The following is a 24397-nucleotide window of genomic DNA, read 5'->3' on the forward strand; positions in this document are numbered from 1 at the left end:
CACACACATATATACACACACACACACACACACACACACACACACACATATATATATATACACACACATATATATACACACACACACACACACACACACACACACACACACACACACACACACACACACACATATATATATATATATATATATATATATATATATATATATATCTCTCCATCTTGGCCCCCCATATATCCATCCTGCCCCCCGTGGTCTCCATCCTGGTCCCCCCGTCATGTGTCTCCAGCTTGGTCCCCTCCTCATGTGTCTCCATCCTGGTCCCTCCCTCATGTGTCTCCATTGTGGTCCCCCCCTCATGTGTCTCCATCCAGGTCCACCCCTCATGTGTCTCCGTCCAGGTCCACCCCTCATGTGTCTCCATCCCTCCATCCAGGTCCCCCCCTCATGTGTCTCCATCCAAGTCCACCCCTCATGTCTCCATCCAGGTCCCCCCCTAATGTGTCTCCATCTCCATCCAGGTCTACCCCTGATGTGTCTATATATATATGGTTCAGGTAATGAATGTTGCATGCGCGAGTCTCTGCACATACTCTTCCTGCGCTTTTAAACCTGTCACCCCCAAAATCGAAGATGTGCTAAGCCCACCGGCATCAGGGGCTTATCTACAGCACTCTGTAATGCTGTAGATAAGCCCCTGATGTATTCTGAAAGATGAGAAAAAGAGGTTAGATTATACTCACCCGGGGGTATCCCGCTGCAGTTTGGATCCGATAGGCGTCGCGGTCCGGTGCGGGGCCTCCCATCTTCTTATGATGACGTCCTCTTGTGTTCACGCTGCGGCTCCGGTGCAGGCGTACTTTGTCTGCCCTGTTGAGGGCAGAGCAAAGTATTGCAGTGCGCAGGCACCGGGAAAGGTCAGAGAGGCCCTGCGCACTGCGGTACTTTGCTCTGCCCTCAACAGGGTAAAGTACGCCGGAGCCGCCGTGTGAAGACAAGAAGAGGACGACATCCTATGAAGATGGGAGGCCCCGGACCGGACCGCGACACCCATCGGATCGGACTCTGGAAAAGCGAAATGGCTTCTCACCCTCCAAAAGAAATTTAGCAAATTCTCCCCTCCCAAGTCCAAATGCCCCCCTCCCTTCTGAGCCCCACAGTGTATCTAAACCACATATAGCGTTCACGTTTAGCATTTCTGAAGTGATGATAGCCTGCATAACTTATGGATGCATGCCTCCAAAAGCACGGGCTGGGCATAACGTACTGGTGACCAGGGCTGTAGAGTCGGAGTCGTGGAGTCGGAGTTTGAGTTGGAGGTAGTTTTGGTTGGAGTCGGTAGAAATGTACCGACTCCGACTCCAGCTTTAAAAAAAATGTATTAATATTTCATAATTGAACTTTCATATGAATTTTAGATCTGTTACTCAAATATATATGTTCTATCAAACTATGAACAACAGTGATAAGCAGTTCTGCTGGAGATAGACATGTCTTACTACTTGTGTGTCACTGTTCTCCACTGCCCTTATCTAATCTTATACTTGGTTAACCTCATGCTGCCCCAACCCCCCTACTTACAATGTATGAAACTGAAAGTGAAAATGTGTTGCAAATTCTTAGTAGTAAAGCTCCTCCTCTAGACTAGATGTTTGGTGTGCGTCTTCCAAGCATCTCACAGCTGCTACTCTGAAGAGGAAGACTGTAAGAAATATTATCCTTTCAACAAACTTTGCATCAGTTAACTGTGAGTACATGAGGAATAACAGAATTTAATTTTGAAAAATATTTAGATCACAAGGACTGTGCAAAGCGTTCCCGCATAGAAGTCATCCCCATAAAAGAACACAGCCAGTACATTTCAGCAGAATTTTTCATGTGCACTAAAAGAAATTGAGAAATTTGACCGTTCATCAAAAATAACAGTGCAACAAGCGATTGTTACGAATTAGCCATTGGTGAAGGAGTCTGAGTCTGAGTCTGAGTCTGAGTCTGAGTCTGAGTCTGAGTCTGAGTCTGAGTCTGAGTCTGAGTCTGAGTCTGAGTCTGAGTCTGAGTCTGAGTCTTACCGACTCCATAGCCCTGCTGGTGACTGCAACGTACTGGGCACTACAGCAGCACTTTGAAATTTTCACTCGGCAACATTCATTGCTGCTTGTTTCTGGCAAATACACATGGAGTCAAAATCGTCAGTACACCTGTAGATAAATTCCCCAAGGGGTAAAATTTTCAAAATGGGGTCACTTGAGGGGGGATTCTGCGCTTCTAGCAATTAGGAGCTCTGTGTATGGAGTCCACAAACTGTTCTAGGAAAATCTGTGCTGCAGGACACAAATAGCACTCATTTATTCCAAGTCTCTCCGTATGGCTAAGTATTACTGTACAGCCACATATGGGGTATTGCCACGTTCAATAGTAACATAGTAACATAGTTAGTAAGGCCGAAAAAAGACATTTGTCCATCCAGTTCAGCCTATATTCCATCATAATAAATCCCCAGATCTACGTCCTTCTACAGAACCTAATTGTATGATACGATATTGCTCTGCTCCAGGAAGACATCCAGGCCTCTCTTGAACCCCTCGACTGAGTTCGCCATCACCACCTCCTCAGGCAAGCAATTCCAGATTCTCACTGCCCTAACAGTAAAGAATCCTCTTCTATGTTGGTGGAAAAACCTTCTCTCCTCCAGACGCAAAGAATGCCCCCTTGTGCCCGTCACCTTCCTTGGTATAAACAGATCCTCAGCGAGATATTTGTATTGTCCCCTTATATACTTATACATGGTTATTAGATCGCCCCTCAGTCGTCTTTTTTCTAGACTAAATAATCCTAATTTCGCTAATCTATCTGGGTATTGTAGTTCTCCCATCCCCTTTATTAATTTTGTTGCCCTCCTTTGTACTCTCTCTAGTTCCATTATATCCTTCCTGAGCACCGGTGCCCAAAACTGGACACAGTACTCCATGTGCGGTCTAACTAGGGATTTGTACAGAGGCAGTATAATGCTCTCATCATGTGTATCCAGACCTCTTTTAATGCACCCCATGATCCTGTTTGCCTTGGCAGCTGCTGCCTGGCACTGGCTGCTCCAGGTAAGTTTATCATTAACTAGGATCCCCAAGTCCTTCTCCCTGTCAGATTTACCCAGTGGTTTCCCATTCAGTGTGTAATGGTGACATTGATTCCTTCTTCCCATGTGTATAACCTTACATTTATCATTGTTAAACCTCATCTGCCACCTTTCAGCCCAAGTTTCCAACTTATCCAGATCCATCTGTAGCAGAAATAGAAAATGGAATAGAAAATGTGGGACAAATTTTGGTGCCATTTTTACCCACTTCTTTTGTGAAAATGTAAAACCTTTGGCTAAAACAAAATATTGGTTGGAAAATTTAATTTTTTTTTCTTCTCTGCCCAATGATTTAAAATTATGTGACACCCATGGTGTCAATATGATCACAGGCAACACCCCTAGATAAATTCATTGAGAGGTGTAGTTCGTATAATGGGGTCACTTATGGGATTCTGCTGTGCAAGGCCCCTCATGGGCTCTCCCAGTGAGTCATGGCACCTGCAAACCATAACAGTATAATTTCCTGAATTACATATTGAGTATTGGCGCACTCAGGAAAAATGGACCTCAGTTTGTTTTTAAAAAAAATAAATAATAATCCTGTTAACCCTTAAAAAAATTAAAAAATGAAAAACTTGGAGCTAAAACAACATTTTTAGCAGTTAAAATGTACCGTATTTTTCAGATTATAAGACGCACATTTGTTACTCCAAATTTTGGGGGAAAGTGGGGGGTGCGTCTTATTATCTGAATCTGTGTGCTGTGCTGTCGAGGGTGAAGTGGCTCTAAAGTGGTGTCAGGGGGCTGGGGTGGGCTGGCTTCGGGCTGCAGAGACAGCGGGAGGTCATATGCTCCCGCTCATTAGCCTCATGTAATATTCACTGCACCCGCTGTCCAACACCTCTGTGCTGAAGCCGCACTGAGTTGGTTGACGGGAGCGGTGCATATTGCATGTGCCTGCGCTCCCTTCCCCCTCCCATCATGAATATGCCACCCTGTCACTCTCAATGCTCCCTGCTGGCACGCACAGGGGGGGCAGTGTGCCATCAGCACAGGGGGGGGGGGGGGGGGGGGAGCAGTGTGCCATCAGCTCAGGGGGGGCAGTGTGCCTGGATGGGAGTTACATAGATACCAGGATGAGGGACATATATATGATTTGTAAGACGGACACTGGCATTATAAGACAGACCCCATTTAACATAAAATTATTTTTCTCTTTTTCTTCACCAAATTTGGGTTGCGTCTTATAATCAGGTGCGTCTTATAAAGCAAAAAATACGGTAATTTATTCTTTCTCCTTCACCTCATTGGGGGACACAGGACTGTGGTGTATGCTACTGCCGCCAGGAGGCTGACACTATGTAAACATAAAAAAAAGTTTAGCTCCTCCGCAGTATACACTTTGACACTGGCCGCAGGCGAGCCCAGTTCATGCTTAGTGTCTGAAGGAGGCACAGGTCTGGTTCCCAGACCTCCTGGACCCTTTTTTGGAAGCGAGACGGGCGACGGACCCTATTGAAGGGGTCCGATCTCCCCAAATTATCAACGGGCGAGCACATGGAGTGTTGCCTCCACGTATCCTCTTCCACGACGTGGGACTTGCCGGACTAAGCCCTGACCACCCTAAGGTAATGGAACCCTAGGCTGAACTGGTGCATACGGATTGTCTGTGCGGCCCCCACTGCATCACCAATGCTAGACAGCGGTGATAAAGGGGGGCGGATGGTCCCTCTCCTCATCCAATGGAAAGGAAGATGGAGTTGGGGTGCCTGCACAGTCTTTTGGTTACACACAGCCCCCTCACGCAAGCGCCGGCATTCAAGAGGGCTGTCTGTGGGGGGGCTATGAGGGCTCCTGAGACGCGCATCATACCGGGGGTCTGGAGGGCAGGACTGCTCTGCGGGCTCCTCGCTTTTTTGGACGACGCTGCGGTCTGGCTGCGACTAGTGGCCGGAGTTTTTTTTTACTGCCGGTGGTGCCGCTGTCTCCTTGTTTCTGGCGGCGCACTGCAGACCACCGTCGTCACTTCCGGGGCGGCCAATAATTTAGTCCCCGGCTTCTGTCAGGAAGTAGGCCGCGGACAGAAGTCCCGCCCCTTCCGGCCGCATCATTTTCCTGCGGCTCCGCCCCCTCCCTTTCCTTGACGAGCGCTGGAAGGCAAATTATAGGCCACAGAAGCTGCCGTTTCCGGTTCCGCCCACTAGTGAGGGCGCTCTTTTTCAAAAGGCAGCTCGGATTCTTCGCTCTGGGACAGGTTCCACAAGATGAATTGGGACACAGGACTGGGGTAAGTGCTGCTCCCCCCATTAAGCTCTGCATTGCTGTGGCCTATCTAGATCTTCCTGGTTATAGCATTGCAGGGCACCATGTCTAGAAAGGCCAAAACTCACACGTTACTATATACCGCATGTGTAGTCTGTCGGTCCACTTTTCCGCATGCCCAGAGTAATCGTCTCTGAGGCCTACGTCTCCAAATGCGCTCAGGAGCCCTCCCCTGCGACTCAGGTGGAAGCCGTGGTTTCTCCCCCCGGAATGGATCACGTCCTTGTCAGTCTATGGCATCCCTAACTAAGGCAATCGAGTCCCTGCAGACCCCGGCTGGGGCCAGGGACAGCGGTTCTCCTGCTGTTTAGAGGTCCTCTGACTCAGGAGCCTTCGGCCTGCAGGGGCCGCGCTCGCACTAGGCAGACACGGGGAAAGCGAACCCACATAGCGTCTCCTGGTCAGTCAGGGGCATCTCCGTCCTGGAGTTCCGCCTCTCGTTCACTTTCTCCAGTGGAGAGTGGTGAACTCGGTTTGGACTACGATTCCGAGGAATCCCTCAATCTAGAGGCGCCTGATTACCAGGAGTCAGTAGACAGTCTAATTGAGGCTGTCAACCAAACCCTGGGTATAGAGGACGAATCTACCTTGACCTCTGGACATAAGGTATCATTCAAGAGGGCCAAGCAGTCTCTTCGGGTGTTCGCGTCTCACCCCGAGTTTGAGGACTTGGTCCAACGTAACAGGGAGCACCCAGGCAGCGGGACAAAAGGCACTGAATGCTAGATACTCTTTTTTTGCTTCTGAACTGCGTAAGAAATGGGCAGAATCCCCTTCGGTAGATCCTCTGGTTTCCTCATTTGGCCTCTAATACACTGTTATCCCTTCCCAATGGCTCAGCTATTAGGGATCCTACTGATCGGCTTATTGGTAGTTTGGCTCATTCAGTCTTTGAGGCTTCAGGTTCAGCCCTCTCGCCCTCTTTTGCAGCGATGTGGGTAGCTAAGGTCATGATGTTCTGGTCAGAATCTTTGACCAAAGCTCTTCAGGAGAGGGATCTTCCAGTGGAATTGACTAAGATGTCAAATCAAATAGCTCTAGCTGGGAGCTACCTGATCAATGTGTCTTTAGACACAGCGAACTGTGCGGCTTCAGTGGCAGCAAGCCATCAGAAGGGCTCTTTGGTTGAGAACATGGAGAGCAGATTCTACCTCTAAGAAATCTTACAACTCTTCCTTATCAGGGGGGCCGATTATTTGGAGAAAAATTGGATCAGCTCATTTCTGATGCAACAGGAGGAAAAATCAGTTTTCTTCCACAGCAGAGGATTAACCCCTTCCCGACCTTTGACGCACCGTATGCGTCATGAAAACCTGTGCCATTCCGACCTGTGACGCAGCATATGCGTCATGGCCGGATTGGGCTCCTGCAGGCCGGGTGAAAGGGTTATCTGTAATTTCATTCGGCCTGCAGGGACAGGAGTTGTACCCATACCCCCCCCCCCCCCCGCCACCTTGGCTACGATCGCTCTGATTGGCAGTTTCACTTTCAACAGCCAATCAGAGCGATTTGTAATATTTCACCTAAAAAACTGGTGAAATATTACAATCCAGCCATGGCCGATGCTGCAATATCATCAGCCATGGCTGGAAACACTGATGTGCACCCACCCCACCCCACCGATCGCCCCCCCCCCCCCCAGCCCTCCGATCTGTGGTCCGCTCCCCTCCGTCCTGTGCTCCGCTCCCCCGTCCTCCTTTCCGCTCCCCCTGTGCTCCAATCCCACCCCCGTGCTCCAATCCAACCCCCCTGCACTCCGATCCACCCCGCGCACTCCGATCCACCCCCCCGCACTGCGATCCACCCCCGTGCTCCGATCCACCCCCCATGCTCCGATCCACCCCCCCGTGCTCTCCCCCCCCCCCCCACGCCATCATACTTACCGAGCCTCCCGGGGTCCGTCCGTCTTCTTTCCTGGGCGCCGCCATCTTCCAAAATGGCGGGCGCATACACACTGCGCCCGCCGAATCTGCCGGCAGATTCGTTCCAATGCGAATTTTGATCACTGTGATAAAACCTCACAGTGATCAAAATAAAAAAAAAAAAAACGTAAATGACCCCCCCCCCCCCCCCCCCCCCTTTGTCACCCCCATAGGTAGGGACAATAATAAAATAATTTTTTTTCCCCACTAAGGTTGGAGTTAAAATTAGGGTTAGGGTTTCGGTATGTGCACACGTATTCTGGTCCTCTGCGGATTTTTCCGCAGCGGATTTTGATAAATCCGCAGTGCTAAACCGCTGTGGATTTATGGCGGATTTACCGCGGTTTTTCTGGGCATTTCACTGCGGTTTTACAACTGCGATTTTCTATTGGAGCAGTTGTAAAACCGCTGCGGAATCCGCAGAAAGAAGTGACATGCTGCGGAATGTAAACCGCTGCGTTTCCGTGCAGTTTTTCTGCAGCATGTGTACAGCGATTTTTGTTTCCCATGGGTTTACATTGAACTGTAAACTCATGGGAAACTGCTGCGGATCCGCAGCGTTTTCCGCAGCGTGTGCACATAGCCTAATTCTAAAGATATGTGCACACGGTGCGGATTTGGCTGCGGATTCGCAGCAGTGTTCCATCAGGTTTACAGTACCATGTAAACATATGGAAAACCAAATCCGCTGTGCCCATGGTGCGGAAAATACCGTGCGGAAACGCTGCGTTGTATTTTTCGCAGCATGTCAATTCTTTGTGCGGATTCCGCAGCGTTTTACACCTGTTCCTCAATAGGAATCCGCAGGTGAAATCCGCACAAAAAACACTGGCTATCCGCGGTAGATCCGCAGGTAAAACGCAGTGCCTTTTACCCACGGATTTTTCAAAAATGGTGCTGAAAAATCTCACACGAATCCACAACGTGGGCACATAGCCTTAGGGTTAGGGTTGGAATTAGGGTTGTGGTTAGGGTTGTGGTTAGGGTTGTAATTAGGGTTATGGCTACAGTTGGGATTAGGGTTAGGGGTGTTTTGGGGTTAGTGTTGGAGGTACATCAGGGGTCTCCAAACGCAACATGGCGCCACCATTGATTCCAGCCAATCTTGTATTCAAAAAGTCAAATGGTGCTCCCTCACTTCTGAGCCCCGACGTGTGCCCAAACGATGGTTTACCCCCACATATGGTATACCAGCGTACTCAGGACAAACTGCACAACAATTATTGGGGTCCAATTTCTCCTGTTACCCTTGAGAAAATAAAAAATTGCTTGCTAAAACATCATTTTTGAGGAAAGAAAAATGATTTTTTATTTTCACTGCTCTGCGTTGTAAACTTTTGGGGGGTTTCTACTGTTTAGGCACACCAGGGGCTCTGCAAATGCAACGTGACGTCCGCAGACCATTCCATCAAAGTCTGCATTTCAAAAGTCACTACTTCCCTTCTGAGCCCTGACGTGTGCCCAAACAGTGGTTTACCTGTTATGACCTGGTGGTCAGGACAATAATGGACCTGGTGGTTAAGAGCACACAGAATAACCTGATAGTTACTGATAATAAAGGACGAGCTCTGGGACGTGGGAACTCTGCTGACCGCAATCCCTAAACCTATCAAACACACTAGAAATAGCCGTGGATTGCGCCTAACGCTCCCTATGCAACTCGGCACAGCCTAAGAAACTAGCTAGCCCTGAAGATAGAAAAATAAAGCCTACCTTGCCTCAGAGAAATTCCCCAAAGGAAAAGGCAGCCCCCCACATATAATGACTGTGAGTAAAGATGAAAATACAAACACAGAGATGAAATAGATTAAGCAAAGTGAGGCCTGACTTACTGAACAGACCGAGGATAGGAAAGGTTTCTTTGCTGTCAGCACAAAAACCTACAAAAAGACCACGCAGAGGGCGCAAAAAGACCCTCCGCACCGACTCACGATGCGGAGGCGCTCCCTCTGCGTCCCAGAGCTTCCAGCAAGCAAGACAACAAATTAAATAGCAAGCTGGACAAAAAAATAGCAAACCAAAGAAATACAAGCTGGAACTTAGCTTCTGATGGGAAGACAGGTCACAAGAACGATCCAGGAGGGAACTAGACCAATGCTGGAACATTGACAGGTGGCATGGAGGAAAGATCTAAGTGGAGTTAAATAGAGCAGCAGCTAACGAATTAACCTCGTCACCTGTGGAAGGAAACTCAGAAAAACCCTCCAGAGGAAGTCCATGGACAGAACCAGCCAAAGTACCATTCATGACCACAGGAGGGAGCCCGACAACAGAATAAACAACAGCGTACTCAGGAGAAACTGGACAACAACTTTTGGGGTCCAATTTCTCCTGTAACCCTTAAGAAAATAAAAAATTCTGTGCTAAAAAATTATTTTTGAGGAAAGAAAACGTATTTATTATTTTCACGGCTCTGCGTTATAAACTTCTGTGAAGCACTTGGGGGTTGAAAGTGCTCACCACACATCTAGATTAGTTCCTTTCGGGGTCTAGTTTCCAAAATGGGGTCACTTATGGGGGGTTTCTACTGTTTAGCCACATCAGGGTCTCTGCAAACGCAACGTGATGCCCGCAGAGCATTCCATCAAAGTCTGCATTTCAAAACGTCACTACTTCACTTCCGAGCCCCGACATGTGCCCAAACAGTGGTTTACCCCCACATATGGGGTATCAGCGTACTCAGGAGAAACTGGACAACAACTTTTTGGGTCAAATTTCTCCTGTTACCCTTGGGAAAATAACAAAATTGCAGGCTAAAAGATCATTTTTGAGAAAATAATTTTTTTATTTTATTTTCATGGCTCTGCGTTATAAACTTCTGTGAAGCACCTGGGGGTTTAAAGTGCTCAATATGCATCTAGATAAGTTTCTTGGGGGGTCTAGTTTCCAAAATGGGGTCACTTGTGGGGGAGCTCCAATGTTTAGGCACACAGGGGCTCTCCAAACGCGACATGGTGTCCGCTAACAATTGGAGCTAATTTTCCATTCAAAAAGTCAAATGGCGCGCCTTCCCTTCCGAGCCCTGCCGTGTGCCCAAACAGTGGTTTACCCCCACATATGGGGTATCAGCATACTCAGGACAAACTGGACAACAACATTTGGGGTCCAATTTCTCCTATGACCCATGGCAAAATAGGAAATTCCAGGCTAAAAAATCATTTTTGAGGAAAGAATAATTATTTTTTATTTTCATGGCTCTGCGTTATAAACTTCTGTGAAGCACCTGGGGGTTTAAAGGCTCAATATGCATCTAGATAAGTTTCTTGGGGGGTCTAGTTTCCAAAATGGGGTCACTTGTGGGGGAACTCCAATGTTTAGGCATACAGGGGCTCTCCAAACGCGACATGGTGTCCGCTAACAATTGGAGCTAATTTTCCATTCAAAAAGTCAAATGGCGCGCCTTCCCTTCCGAGCCCTGCCGTGTGCCCAAACAGTGGTTTACCCCCACATATGAGGTATCGGCGTACTCGTGGAGAAATTGCCCAACAAATTGTAGGATCCATTTTATCCTGTTGCCCATGTGAAAATGAAAAAATTGAGGCGAAAAGAAATTTTTTGTGAAAAAAAAAAAGTACTTTTTCATTTTTAGAGATCTATTTGTGAAGCACCTGGGGGTTCAAAGTGCTCACTATGCATCTAGATTAGTTCCTTGGGGTGTCTAGTTTCCAAAATGGGGTCACTTGTGGGGGAGCTCCAATTTTTAGGCACACGGGGGGCTTTCCAAACGTGACGTGGTGTCCGCTAAAGAGTGGAGCCAATTTTTCATTCAAAAAGTCAAATGGCGGTCCTTCCCTTCCAAGCCCTGCCGTGCGCCCAAACAGTGGTTTACCCCCACATGTTGGGTATCGGCATACTCAGGACAAATTGGACAACAACTTTCGTGGTTCAGTTTCTCCTTTTACCATTGGGAAAATAAAAAAAATATTGCTAAAAGATCATTAATATGACTAAAAAGTTAAATGTTCATTTTTTCCTTCCATGTTGCTTCTCCTGCTGTGAAGCACCTGAAGGGTTAATAAACTTCTTGAATGTGGTTTTGTGCACCTTGAGGGGTGCAGTTTTTAGAATGGTGTCACTTTTGGGTATTTTCAGCCATATAGACCCCTCAAATTGACTTCAAATGTGAGGTGGTCCCTAAAAAAAATGGTTTTGTAAATTTCTTTGTAAAAATGAGAAATCGCTGGTCAAATTTTAACCCTTATAACTTCCTAGCAAAACAAAAATTTGTTTCCAAAATTGTGCTGATGTAAAGTATACATGTGAGAAATGTTATTTATGTTGTGTCACATAACTCTCTGGTTTAACAGAATAAAAATTCAAAATGTGAAAATTGCAAAATTTTCAAAATTTTCGCCAAATTTCCATTTTTATCACAAATAAACGCATAATTTATTGACCTAAATTTACCACTAACATGAAGCCCAATATGTCACGAAAAAACAATCTCAGAACCTCTAGGATCCGTTGAAGCGTTCCTGAGTTATTACCTCATAAAGGGACACTGGTCAGAATTGCAAAAAACGGCCAGGTCATTAAGGTCAAAATAGGCTGGGTCATGAAGGGGTTAATAGTTTACCCGAGAAACATTTGAACCTCTATCATCCACGAGTTTACAGAACCTGACCCTGAAAACCGTTTTTCTAGTAGCAATCGCTACCGCTAGATGTGCAGGGGAGTTGCAGGCCCTATCAATGCATGAGCTCTACCTATTGGTCACTGCAGGTAGCATTATCCTTAGTTTAGATCCCTTCTTTATGCCTAAGGTGGCCTCGGACTTCCATAGGGGTCAGGATATTGTTACCCTCATTCTGCCCAAATCCTTCCCATACGAAAGAAGTCTTTCACACACTTGATGTTCGCAGAGTGTGAATTGGCCAGAACCTATTTATCCAGTTCTCAGGACGGAATAAAGGCAAGAAAGCGGCAAAAAATATGATTGTTAATTGGATCAAGCAAGCTGTCGGTCTGGCACATTCGTCGCAGAATCTTTCTCCTCCAGCATCATTGAAGGGCCCATTCTACCTGTTCAGTATCAACATCATGGGCAGAGAGAGGGAATTCATCTTCTGAGCAGATATGCAGAGCCTCCACCTAGTCGTCTGTCCATATGTTCACCAGACAATATAGACTGGCCTTTAATAGGGATTTAACATTTGGCAGAAGAGTTCTGCAGGCCTTTATCCCTCCCTAAGAAATTAGTTGTCGGTATTACTCCGATTCTGTGTCGTGGAAGGTGACTGGAGAAAATAGAATTAGTCTTACCGGTAATTCGGTTTCTAGGAACCTTCCACAACAGCACTAATTTCCATCCCTATCTAATATACTTATTGGATGATTCCTGCACCTTAGTGGTAACTATACATGCTAGTGTGTCCAGAAAAAACACTGGAGGTTGTAGGAAGTGAAGGGGTGTTTAACCTCTTTGTGTTTCCTGTCCTCCATTAGGGCGGTGAGACATCCTCCTATGCTGCTGTTGTGGAAGGTTCCTAGAAACTAGGAAGACTAATTCTATTTTTCTTTCACTAAAATTTTCCGTTAGACCTAATTTTTTTTTTTACTTTCGCAATGGTAACAGGAGAAAATGGACCATACATTTTGTTTTACAATTACTCCTGAGTATGCCGATACCCCATATGTGGGGGAAATCTACTGATTGGGCTCCCGTATACAGACAAGGAAAACAACACAGGCAAAATCTAATAGGCCCACCACTCATGATAATAATAATATTACTAATATGAGGAGACCAACGCCTATGTAAAGGATGTCACAGGACACACCACCAATATGCCAAAGCAAACAACCACAGAAAAAAATGGTGCAAAAAGTCCACAAAGTAATATACAACCAATTTTATTAAATATATAAATATGACAGCATAAGGGGAATGACAGTAATAGGTAAAAAAAGATGCGAACATCATATACAGTGCAAATGGAGCAGGCACGCACCACATATCAGCAGCCAAGCAAGATGCATAGCATGTATAGGGTAATGTAAAGTACTACATGCTCCGTACCAAGGCACCTAAATATACAGACGTATATAACCCGAGTCCATAAACAAATGGAGACAGATAGTGAGAGTGTATATAGAAAGAAACTAGCCAAAGAGCACCTTACCAGCTGCAGACACGGGGAGAGCGCCGGCTCCAACCCACCCCAACGCGCGTTTCGGAGATGTCCTTCCTCAGGGGGCGTGTCGAGTCGGTAACCATATGGGCTTTTTATATAAAAGCCCCAATCCAAATGAGCCGATGCGCAGAAGCGCCACATAATCAGGGCGCCAGACCGGTACCAGAAAGCATGGGCCCATGCGATCCAGCGCCGGGCCGCGACCCGGAAATGCAGCGGAAACCCCCTTGCGCATGACCGGAAGTGGAGTAACGGCCATATTGGAGCAGTGAGCATTGCCAGGAAGAAGTATAGTGTAATCCAAAGACCGGAAGTATAATTGCGGCCATGTTACTAAAGGGAAACACTGCCCAAACATATAGATCACATATACAAATGAAATCACTACGCAATATTAGCAGCAGCAGTGTAAGTATGTAGCGCTCCTAATTACCCCACAGTAACACCAATGATGACAGAATTGAATATATTGCTGCAAATATGCACAACCCACATACACATATCGCCACTCACTACCCATAATACATATCAACAATAACCAAACACAATCCTTAAATGCCAATGCGATGATACTGAAATGAAGAATAATACAGGATGACAAATATTAAACAACTATTATAACTATAATATAAGCATCACAACACATATAGCACAGGGTATATACATGAATGGTATTATATAAATAAGTGGATAATATATGCAACGAAAATCCTAATTCAAACAACAAATACATTATACGATGACGCCGCAGGAAGAGGGCCCATTGGTGTTCAATCTCATAGTAGATCTGGATCATAAATGGTCGACAAGACAGGGCATAATGATACTGAAAAATAAAAAACAAATAAATAATAAAGAAACAACATAATAAAAGATAAATTAAAACCAAAAAGACTGTACAGAGGTCCACACCTAGAGCCAACCCAAAGGAGGAGGTAGCTCACAGAAAGGGAGCAAACGAGAGATATTCGTTCAGGCCGTGTGGATGAACAGTATTCAACTGCCAGATCCATCTGGCCTCCAACTGACTAAGACGCTTGGACAGATTCCCACCACGAATATTGACTTTAATACAATCTATACCACGAACACGAAAAAGAGTACTATTACGATTGTGGAATAGTTTAAAGTTACGTGGGATCGTTTTGAGGGTAGCCGGCTCCACGTGAGTGGCCGCCGCCTCAATGCCCAGAACGTGTTCCCTAATACGGACTTTCAACTGTCTAGATGTAAGACCCACATATATGAGACCACATGGACACGTGGCAAAATACACTACGTAACGCGTTGAACATGTAATACGATGGTTAATTCTATATGTCCTAGTCCCCTCAGAGTTTTTAAATGTATCAGTACGGTCCACGTTAGGGCAGGCGACACAGTCACCACATGGAGCACAGCCCACCCTCCTAGGGAATCTGTCCAAGAATGTCTTTTTCTCATAATTATCGTAATGGCTGGATACCAGAAGGCCACGCAGATTCTTCCCTCGTCTGTACGCAAAATTAGGAAGTAGGAGGTCTCACATCCGGTCACGTGCTGCAGTGAAGTACTGACCCTGCGGCTCGTGACCTGGATGGGAGAACGTCTACCGTACTTCCCCCTCCTAGCGTGGCCACGTTAATTTGGAGTAAAAGTAAAAAAAAAAAAAAAAAAGTTACAGTAAAACACTCACTACTGTCGCCAACTCTAACTCCCAGCATGTTACAGGAGCTGCATGTTGGGAGTTAGGGCCTGTTTCCATGTGGCATAATACATCGGATTTGCTGCGGATTGGATGCTGCGTACATCCGTAGTGTCCAATCCGCAGCGTCCAGATGTTATAGTATAGCGGAGAGGATTTTAGGAAATCCCGTCTCCACTATGCGTGTATCCGGTTATGCGGCGCGTCTTTATAGACTGCATGCAGCATGTCTATCTTGCGGAGATGCTATCTCCGCAAGATATCGTAAATACCAGTCAATGAATACGATGCGGTGCTTCCGCATGTGCTCAATGAACACATTCGGATTCGCCGCGCATACAACAGGGGCTGGTGCTTTGGGCGGAGCGGGGCATCCGCTGCGTTCAAAGCGCTGAGTTTCCTGAATGAACGTGGAAACATAGCCATAGTTCTCCAAAGCACTTGACATACGGTACAATAAATGGCACCTATGAGATACGGTATTAAAGGTGATATGTTTTCTAAATACAGGCTGTCCAATGCATAGGCAGCGTGCATTAGTGTAGCAACAAGCTATATGGCTTCAGCTACTTTTTTCTCTGAAATGCCACAGCATTTCAGAGGAAAAAAGTGGCTAAAGTCACAGAGCCCACTGTTACGCTAATACCGTACATGCTGGCTATGCATTGAACAGCCCGTACTTTAAAAGCCACCTAAAGACTAGTCAGACAGGTCCCCAGCCACTTCTCCCCATCCGCTCCAAATGAGTGACAATTTTCTTACTGCGTGCGTACGTATACAGGAAGAGACCTGTCAGTGATTGGCAGCAGGAGGGGAAAAGCCAAAGGTACGGTACAGTGTGTTTTTCTCTGAAACGCCGTAGCATTTCAGAGTGAAGCATACCATACCTGGCTTACGGTAGATCATACAGCCAGTGTCTGATACATGCTGTCCGTGGATTACGGTAGCATGTGGTATCAGCTGTCAGGTTCCCTTTATACCGTAGTGTTTATGGTACTTCCGCATTGGGAGGTGAGCTGCATTCACATGTGGACTGATGCATGATTAGCAACTACAGTGTCATGCAGGTGCCTTGGTTGGTTCACTTTGATGTTAGGATGTCGGCACTATTCACTTCCCAATCCAGAAGCAATGGTGCCAGAAAAACCCTTTTAACCCATCAAAAAATACAAGATGTCACCAATCTGTACACACATTTTTTTTCATCATGCCGCATAAAAGTGATTGAAAATCACAAGTACGGTACCATACCACAACTTAATACCAATAAAAACTCCAGCTTGTTAAAAAAAACTCACACATACGGTGAACAGAAAAATTACCACAGTTAGTGGTCAATTACGGTATTGGTATTACCGTATTTTTTATTATGCATTGCCTATGGTACCGTATATTGGACTATCCTATTCCACAGCATTTTACAGACATTATCATCACTGTCCCCATTGGGGCTCACAATATCTCTATTTGTATGTGTTGGAAGCATGGGAGGAAAGCTGAGAATGCGGAGGAAACCCACACAAACCTGGGGACAACATACAAACTCCTTGCAGATGTTCTCCTTGGTGGGTTGTTCCATACAAGAGTGTAGCGCTACCTGTGGCCCTCCAGCAACAGATCCCCCACCATAACAGTGTCAGCAGCAGGACAAAGCACCGTACTGATACCATCATTTTGTATTTTCTTGCAGAAAGATAACGTTACCGTACTCTCCTGAAAAGATGTCAGTGCAGAGAAGGATTTCATATAAAATCCCTTTTAAACTTGAGGTAGTGAAGTACGCCAAAGAACATGGGAACAGGGTAGGAGAGAGACACTTCGGGCCACCTTCAACTGAAAAAATGATACCGGAATGGAGGAAACAGGAGGATTAGCTGCAAAAAATGGACAAAGAAAAAAAGTTTTCGTGGGCATGCTGCAAAGTGGCCACATTTAGAAGTGGATGTGAAAGAGTGGATCATACGTCACAGGAACAATGGATATTCTGTATCGACAAAAATGAACATTTATGAAGCTAAACGTCTTGCTGCAGAGAAAGGCATTCAGGTTCTTCACAGGATCACCTTCATGGTGCTATAGATTTATGAAGCGATGTGGCCTTGCTATGCGCACAAAAACGAAAATGGAATATGAAAAATGGATATGAAATGACTCAGATTGGGAACATGGATGAAGTCCCGTTGACCTTCGACGTTCCATCAAACAAAGCGGTTGATGTGAAAGGTGCCAAAACTATAGCCGTGAAGACCTCAGGTCATGAGAGAACCCATTATACAGGTGTTGTCCTGCTGTGCAGATGGTACCAAATTGCCTCCACTGCTGATTTTCAAGAGAAAAACCATGCCAAAAGAGGCAATCCCAAAAGGAGTCATTGTTCATGTTCACGACAAGGGACGGATGGATGAAAATAGCATGAAGATATGGATAGAAAAAGTGTGGTCCAAATGTCCTGGAGGGCTTCTGAAAAAAAAAAACTGCTCTATTAGTGCTGGACAGTTTAGGGCACATGTCACTGAAGCCACAAAAAAAAAAGATTTCAAGAAGAGAAAACCCATATTGCCGTAATTCCTGGGGGGCTTACCAGTCAGTTGCAACCTTTGGACGTTTCCATCAACAAGCCATTTAAAGTTTTCATGAGAGAAGAGTGGAATAAATGGATGGCTGTTGGAAACCATGATCTGACACCAACTAGACGAATTAAGAGGCCCACAATCACCCAAGTTTGTGAGTGGGTGAAAACCTCATGGCAGTTCGTTAAAGATGAAACCATTGTGAAGTCCTTCAAAAAATGTGGCATCAGCAATGCTTTAGATGGCTCTGAAGATGACATCCTCTATGAACAGAGTGAAGATAGTGATACTACTGATTCTGAGGAACCTTGCTTCATAAATATGGACAGTAGTGATGAGGAGTTCTTGGGGTTCCCTGATGACTGAGGAGTTTCTGTACTTAAATCAGTAATGGTTGTTAATGTTGCTGCTGAGTTCTGTTTACACTTCTATTGGTGAAATATTATTTATGTTATTAAATATTTTACCCCATTATTTGCTTCAAAACATTTTTTTCCTATTTTGAACCTCTAAAACTTAGCGGCGTCTTATGGTCTGGTGCGTCTTATAGTACGAAAAATATGGTAAGTGATTAGGCGACTTTATTCTTTCGGTTGGTGCGATTACATCGATACCAGATTTATATTGGGTTTTTATGTTTGGCTGCTGTCGGACTCTAAAAGACGTGTTTTATTGCAAACACAAGTTTTTGCATCACCATATTTTGAGAGCTAGAATTTTTTCATATTTTAGCCGACAGTCCTGTGACAGCGTGTTTTTTGCGGGATGAGCTGACTTTTTTATTGGTACCATTTTCGGGCATATGACATTTTTTTGATCACTTTCTATTCTGATTTTTGGGAGACAGAATGATCAAACACCATGAATTCAGGAATTACTTTATTTTTTAATGACGTTCCGTTTGTAGTAAAATTAATAAGACCGCTTTATTCTTTGGGTCAGTATGATTACAGCGATACCACATTTATATATATTTTTTTAACGTTTTATAGAAAAAATAATAATTTTTGCATACCAAATATGTGTACTTTTTTTTACTTGCCTGTATGGGACATCAGTTTTTATTTGTCTGATCACAGGTCTCTTACAATGCAATACACATATATTGCATTGTAAGAGACGTGTCAGTGTTACACAGGAAGATCGCTTGTTAGATTCGGCTGCAGGCTGAGCCCAACAAGCCACCATAGCTGGAAGTCATCACGTGCACTTAAATCAGTCATATCGCACAAAATAGTTAATAAATAACATTTCCCACATGTCTATTTAACATTAGCACAATTTGTTGTAAGGGTTAAAAGTTTTTTTTTTTTAAATTTACCACCTCACATTTGAAGTGACTTTGAATGACTTGTATGAGAGAAAATACCCAAAAGTGACACCATTCTAAAAGTTTATTTAACTTTCAGGTGCTTCACAGGAATTTTTAGAACGTGGAAGGAAAAAATAAACATTTACTTTTCTTTCACAAAAATTTTCCTTTAGACCTTTTTTTTTTCACAAAAATTTTCCTTTAGACCTACTTTTTTTTTTTTTTTTTTAAGGGTAAAAGGAGAAAATGGACCATACCAGTTGTGCAATTTATCCTGGGCATGCCGATACCTAATCTGTGGAGGAAGACTGCTGTTGGGTTGGGGTGCACGGCAGTGATTCGAAGGGAAGGAGTACCATTTGACTTTTTGAATGTAAAATTTGCTGGAATAGTTTGCGAACGCCATGTTGCGTTTGGATAGCCCCTGATGTGCTTAAACAGTGGAAACCCCATAACAATTGCCTCCATTTTAGAAACTAGACTCCTTTGGGAACTGATGTAGATGTGTATTGAGCACCTTGACCCTACTGGTGCTTCACAGATGTTTATGAATAGAGCCGTGAAAATAAAAAAAAATCCCATTTCTCCCAGATAAATAATTTTTAACTCCGAATTTTGCATTTTCAAAAGGGTAACAGGAGAAATTGCTCCATAAAATTTGTTGTGCAATTTCTCCTGAGTTTACCCATACCCCATATGTCTTCGAAAGACCACTTTTGAGGCACAGTGCAAAGGTCAGAAGGGAAGAAACGCCATATTATAGTGTACATTTTGCTCCACTTGTTTGAAAGTGATATGTTACATTGGCTGAACCTTCCATAAGTGACCTCATTTTACAAACTAAACCTCTCAATTAATTCATCTAGGGGTGCAGTGATTACATTAACACCACAGGTGTGTCAGACTTTTATACCATTGGGCAGTGAAGATAAGATAATTTACATTTGTACCACCAAGACTGTGCATTATAGCCTCAAGTGTAACATTTTCATACTGTGAAATGGGTAGAAATGGCACCAAAATTTGTTCCATAATTTATATTGAATGTGGCAATAACCCATTTGTGGCTGTGCAGTACTACTTAGCCATAGAGAGAGACTCGGGAGGGACAGAGCACTATTTGCCTCCTGGAATGCAGATTTTCCTAGAATAGTTTGCAGATTCCATATAAAGAGCACCTAAGTGATAGAAAACGGAATCCCCCCTTCAAGTGACACCATTTTGGAAATTATAACCCTTTGGGAATTTATCTACAGATGTTGTGCCAATTTTGACTCCATGGGTGTTTTCCAGAAACAGGCAGCAGTGGATGTTGCTGAGTGAAAATTGCAAACTGTCGAAGTGACCCAGTGCATTATGTCCAGCTCATGCTTCTGGAGACACATACCTGTAACTTAGGTGGGCTCTCACCTAATATATAAAGCTGAATGTGTGTGTGTGTGTGTGTATGTATGTCCGGGATTGGCATCTGCACCGTCGCAGCTACAGCCACAAAATTTTGCACAGTCACACATCTGGACCCCGAGAGCGTCATAGGCTAAGTTGTGAGGTGAAATTTTAACCCCGCGCTTTCCAATTCACCAAACCATTTTGCCCCTATCTACATAATGGGGAAAAGTGAAAGGAAAAGTGTTGGAGGCAAATTGACAGCTGCCAGATGTGAACAAGGGGGACTTAAAGAATGAGAGCGATGGCGCCAAAGAGTATATACCGTACAGTTGCTAAGGTGGGCCCCGACATGGGATACTCACCACACACGGGGATATGAACACACACACAAAATGTGCTTGAACACATATCACCCTCAGCACACATTTCACCACACATACACCAACCTCGCCACATAAAAGTCGAAACACAAAAGTCGCCGCTCAAAACTCGCCACATGCACAAACTAGGCTCACGCAAAACTCGCCACAAGTGCAAAACTCACCTCATGGAAAACTCTCCACACGCAAAACTTGCACACGCGAAAAATTGCCACATGCACAAAAGTTGCAACACATGCAAAAGTTGCCTCACACAAAACTTGCACATACTCAAAAGGTACTACACATAAAACTCACCACGCGCAAAACTCGCGATGCGCAAAACTTGCTGCACACAACTTGCTACACTAACCTGTCACATGCAACTCCACACACAAAAAGTTGCTACACGCATGTTGCCACACAAAACTCATCTCAGAAAAGTCGCTACATGCATGTCGCCACACGCAACTCAACACACACAACTTGACAAACGAAACTCGCCCTAAAACACACACAAGTCTGGTATTATCCTTCAAAAATAAAAATCTGATTAATAAGCAGACAAACTACAAGAGCAACAAATGTACCATATAGGAAATACGGCAGCTGTCAGTCACATGACCTGTCTATTATGTGTATGTGTGAGCTAATATATACTGCCAGGGGGAGGGCTTGCTGTTGGCTGGGGATTTATCAGGCTGCCAATTTAGTTTACAAATACTGAGGTAAAAATACTGACCAAATAACATGTGAATGCGGTCTAATACAGGAGGAGATGACACACAGGTATATACTATATACAGGAGAGATGGCACACAGGTATATACTATATACAGGAGGAGATGACACACAGATATATACTATATACAGGAGGAGATGACACACAGATATATACTATATACAGGAGGAGATGACATACAGGTATATACTATATACAGGGGAGATGACATACAGGTATATACTATATACAGGAGCAGACGACCTACAGGTATATACTATATACAGGAGGAGATGACACACAGGTATATACTATATACAGGAGCAGATGACCTACAGGTATATACTATATACATGAGGAGATGACACTCAGGTGTATGCTATATACAGGAGCAGATGACCTACAGGTATATACTATATACAGGAGGAGATGACATACAGGTATATGCTATATAGAAGATGACATACAGGTATATACTATATACAGGAGGAGATGACATACTATATACAGGAGGAGATGACATACAGGTATATACTATATATAGGAGGAGATGACATACAGGTATATACTATATACAGGGGAGATGAGACACAGCAGGTATATACTATATACAGGGGAGATGACAAACAGGTATATACTATATACAGGAGATGACACACTGGTGTATACTATATATAAGGGAGATGACAAACATGTATATACTGAGGTGAAAATGAAAGGTGTGAGGTGAAAATGAAAAGTGATTGCAAAAGGAGAGGAGTGAGGTAAAATAGTGGAGTGATCGGAAAATGACAGATGTGAGGTCGAAATGACAAGTGTTAGGGGGGAATGAGAGGAGTGAGGGAGAAAATGAGAGATGTGAGGGGGAAAATGAAAGATGTGATTGGGAAAATGAGAGGCATGATGGGAAAATAAGAGAAGTGAGGTGCTATAACTAACCACAGATATTTACTATGCCCAGGCAACGCCGGGCTCTTCAGCTAGTCACTACATAAATGCCAAACATGTTGGCGCCATATGTGATTTAGACACACTGGAGCTCAGAAGGGAGAGGGGCATTTGGATTTGAAAGAGCTGAATTTCTTTTTGGGGGTGAGGAGCTATTTCGCTTTTCCAGAGCCTTTGTGCTACCTGTAACGTGGAAGCGCGTATATTTCCATTAAGAGATGACGGACCCGAGTGTGAGGGCTTGTTTTTTTTGTGGATTGAGTTGAAGTTTTTATCGGGAACGGTTTACATAACCTTTATGATCACATTTATCCTGTGCTATACGCTGAGTACTTACGTTAGGGTTTCCATCTAAATCTCTGAGTGATGTGACAGATGAAACCCCCAAAGGATCCATTCACCATAATGATGCATCAGAGTTACTCTGGACTCCATCTGGCCTCTGTTCATCGGTGTTCTTTTCAGAAGTGCACAAAGCTGTGGCAGACGGCACTTTTATACAATGCTAAAAAGATGGACACCGCTGGATCACATGTCCTATGACGTCATAAGTGCCTCCATCTGCCTCATTATAGGGAATTTTCCTCCTGGACTTCGGTCTGAATTACGTATTTTAGGGATTTACACAGAAACTCCGGTGTAAGCGCTCAGCTTAGCGCAGGATAAATGTGCGCTGAGCATTACTGCGATCTCTGGGAGGCAGAATGAAAAAATCAACAACATGTGAAGAACTGGTTTTATTTCTTACACCGTTCCTCGGAACGGTATAAGTGATTAGGTAACTTTCTTTATTCTTCTGGTCAGTGCTATTACAGAGATACCAGATTTATATTTTGTTTTTGGCTGCTGTCATACAATAAAAGATGCTTTTTATTTCGAAGACTAGTTTTTGAATCACCATATTTTGAGAGTTACAATTTTTCCTTGTTTTTTGCTGGACAAGCTATTATTGGTACTATTTTTGGGCACATGTCATTTTTTGATCACTTACTATTCCGATTTTTGTGAGACCGAATGAACAAAAACAATTTCGCAATTTAGGAATTTTTTTTATTTTTTATGCTGTTCCACGTGTGGTAAAATTGGTAAGGCAGCTTTATTCTTTGGGTCAGTACAATTACAGTGATACCCTTTTTTTTCCTTTTTTGTTGCTTTTACACTATAAAAACTATTTTATAGGAAAAAATATTATTTTTGCATCGCTTTATTCTGAGAAATATAACTTTTTTTAAAACTGTTTTTTCAGTAAGTCATGGTAAATATTATGGTGTTATTCAAACTTAGAAATATTTGTCTCTAGGAAGGGGTGGTGGGAAGGGCATAAAACAAATCATCTAGGGTTTCAAGGGGGACAACTTCAATGAACAACATAGAACTACATAGCAGAAGGTGTTTAAGAGCTCAGTCCTTTCAAACCAATCTGATAAGTTTCTAAACGGAGGTCCGTTCTAGATTGCACTTCGGTTTGGGTTCTTGGAAGTTCTATCTGAAAGGGAACCTTTTCGCCATGTTCTGCCCATGTAAAGTAGGGCCAGCACCTCTAAGCCCTATGTGACATCATTCTAGAATGCTGTATGTATGCCCCCAATGCTCTCTCCATAAAACAAAAAATAGCTTTATTATACTCCCCTCTGTGGCAGTCCGGTCCGATTGGCTTCACTTTTCTTGATCTCCTCTCTTCTTGCTTTGTGTGGATTAGGCCTTCAACGTCATTCATACCCTACGCATGCGTATTACAGTATTTTGCTGTGGCTTGGCAGGGCAGAGAAGTGTTCCTGTGCAAGAGCACGATGCCGAGGACACGGACACGGTGTGGATGACGTAGAACAACTGAACTGGTGGGTGTAATCAAAACTATTTTTTGTCATTCGGAATGATGCCACATGGAGTTTATAGGTGCCCTGCCCTACTTTATATGGCAAAAACCTCGTCACAGGTTCCCTTTATTTCTGATTTTGATATTGTGCCAATCCGTGACCTGGAGCTGCCAGCATCTTGG

General features: G+C 44.2%; 1 protein-coding gene across 1 annotated transcript in view; it reads left to right on the plus strand.

Annotated features, from left to right (window-relative positions):
* The window catches only part of TEX10 (testis expressed 10), a 633649-nt gene that overhangs the window by 283333 nt on the left and 325919 nt on the right, over positions 1-24397 (plus strand). The window lies entirely within an intron of this gene.

This window comes from Ranitomeya imitator, chromosome 6 (assembly GCF_032444005.1).
Source record: "Ranitomeya imitator isolate aRanImi1 chromosome 6, aRanImi1.pri, whole genome shotgun sequence".
Taxonomy (NCBI): domain Eukaryota; kingdom Metazoa; phylum Chordata; class Amphibia; order Anura; family Dendrobatidae; genus Ranitomeya; species Ranitomeya imitator.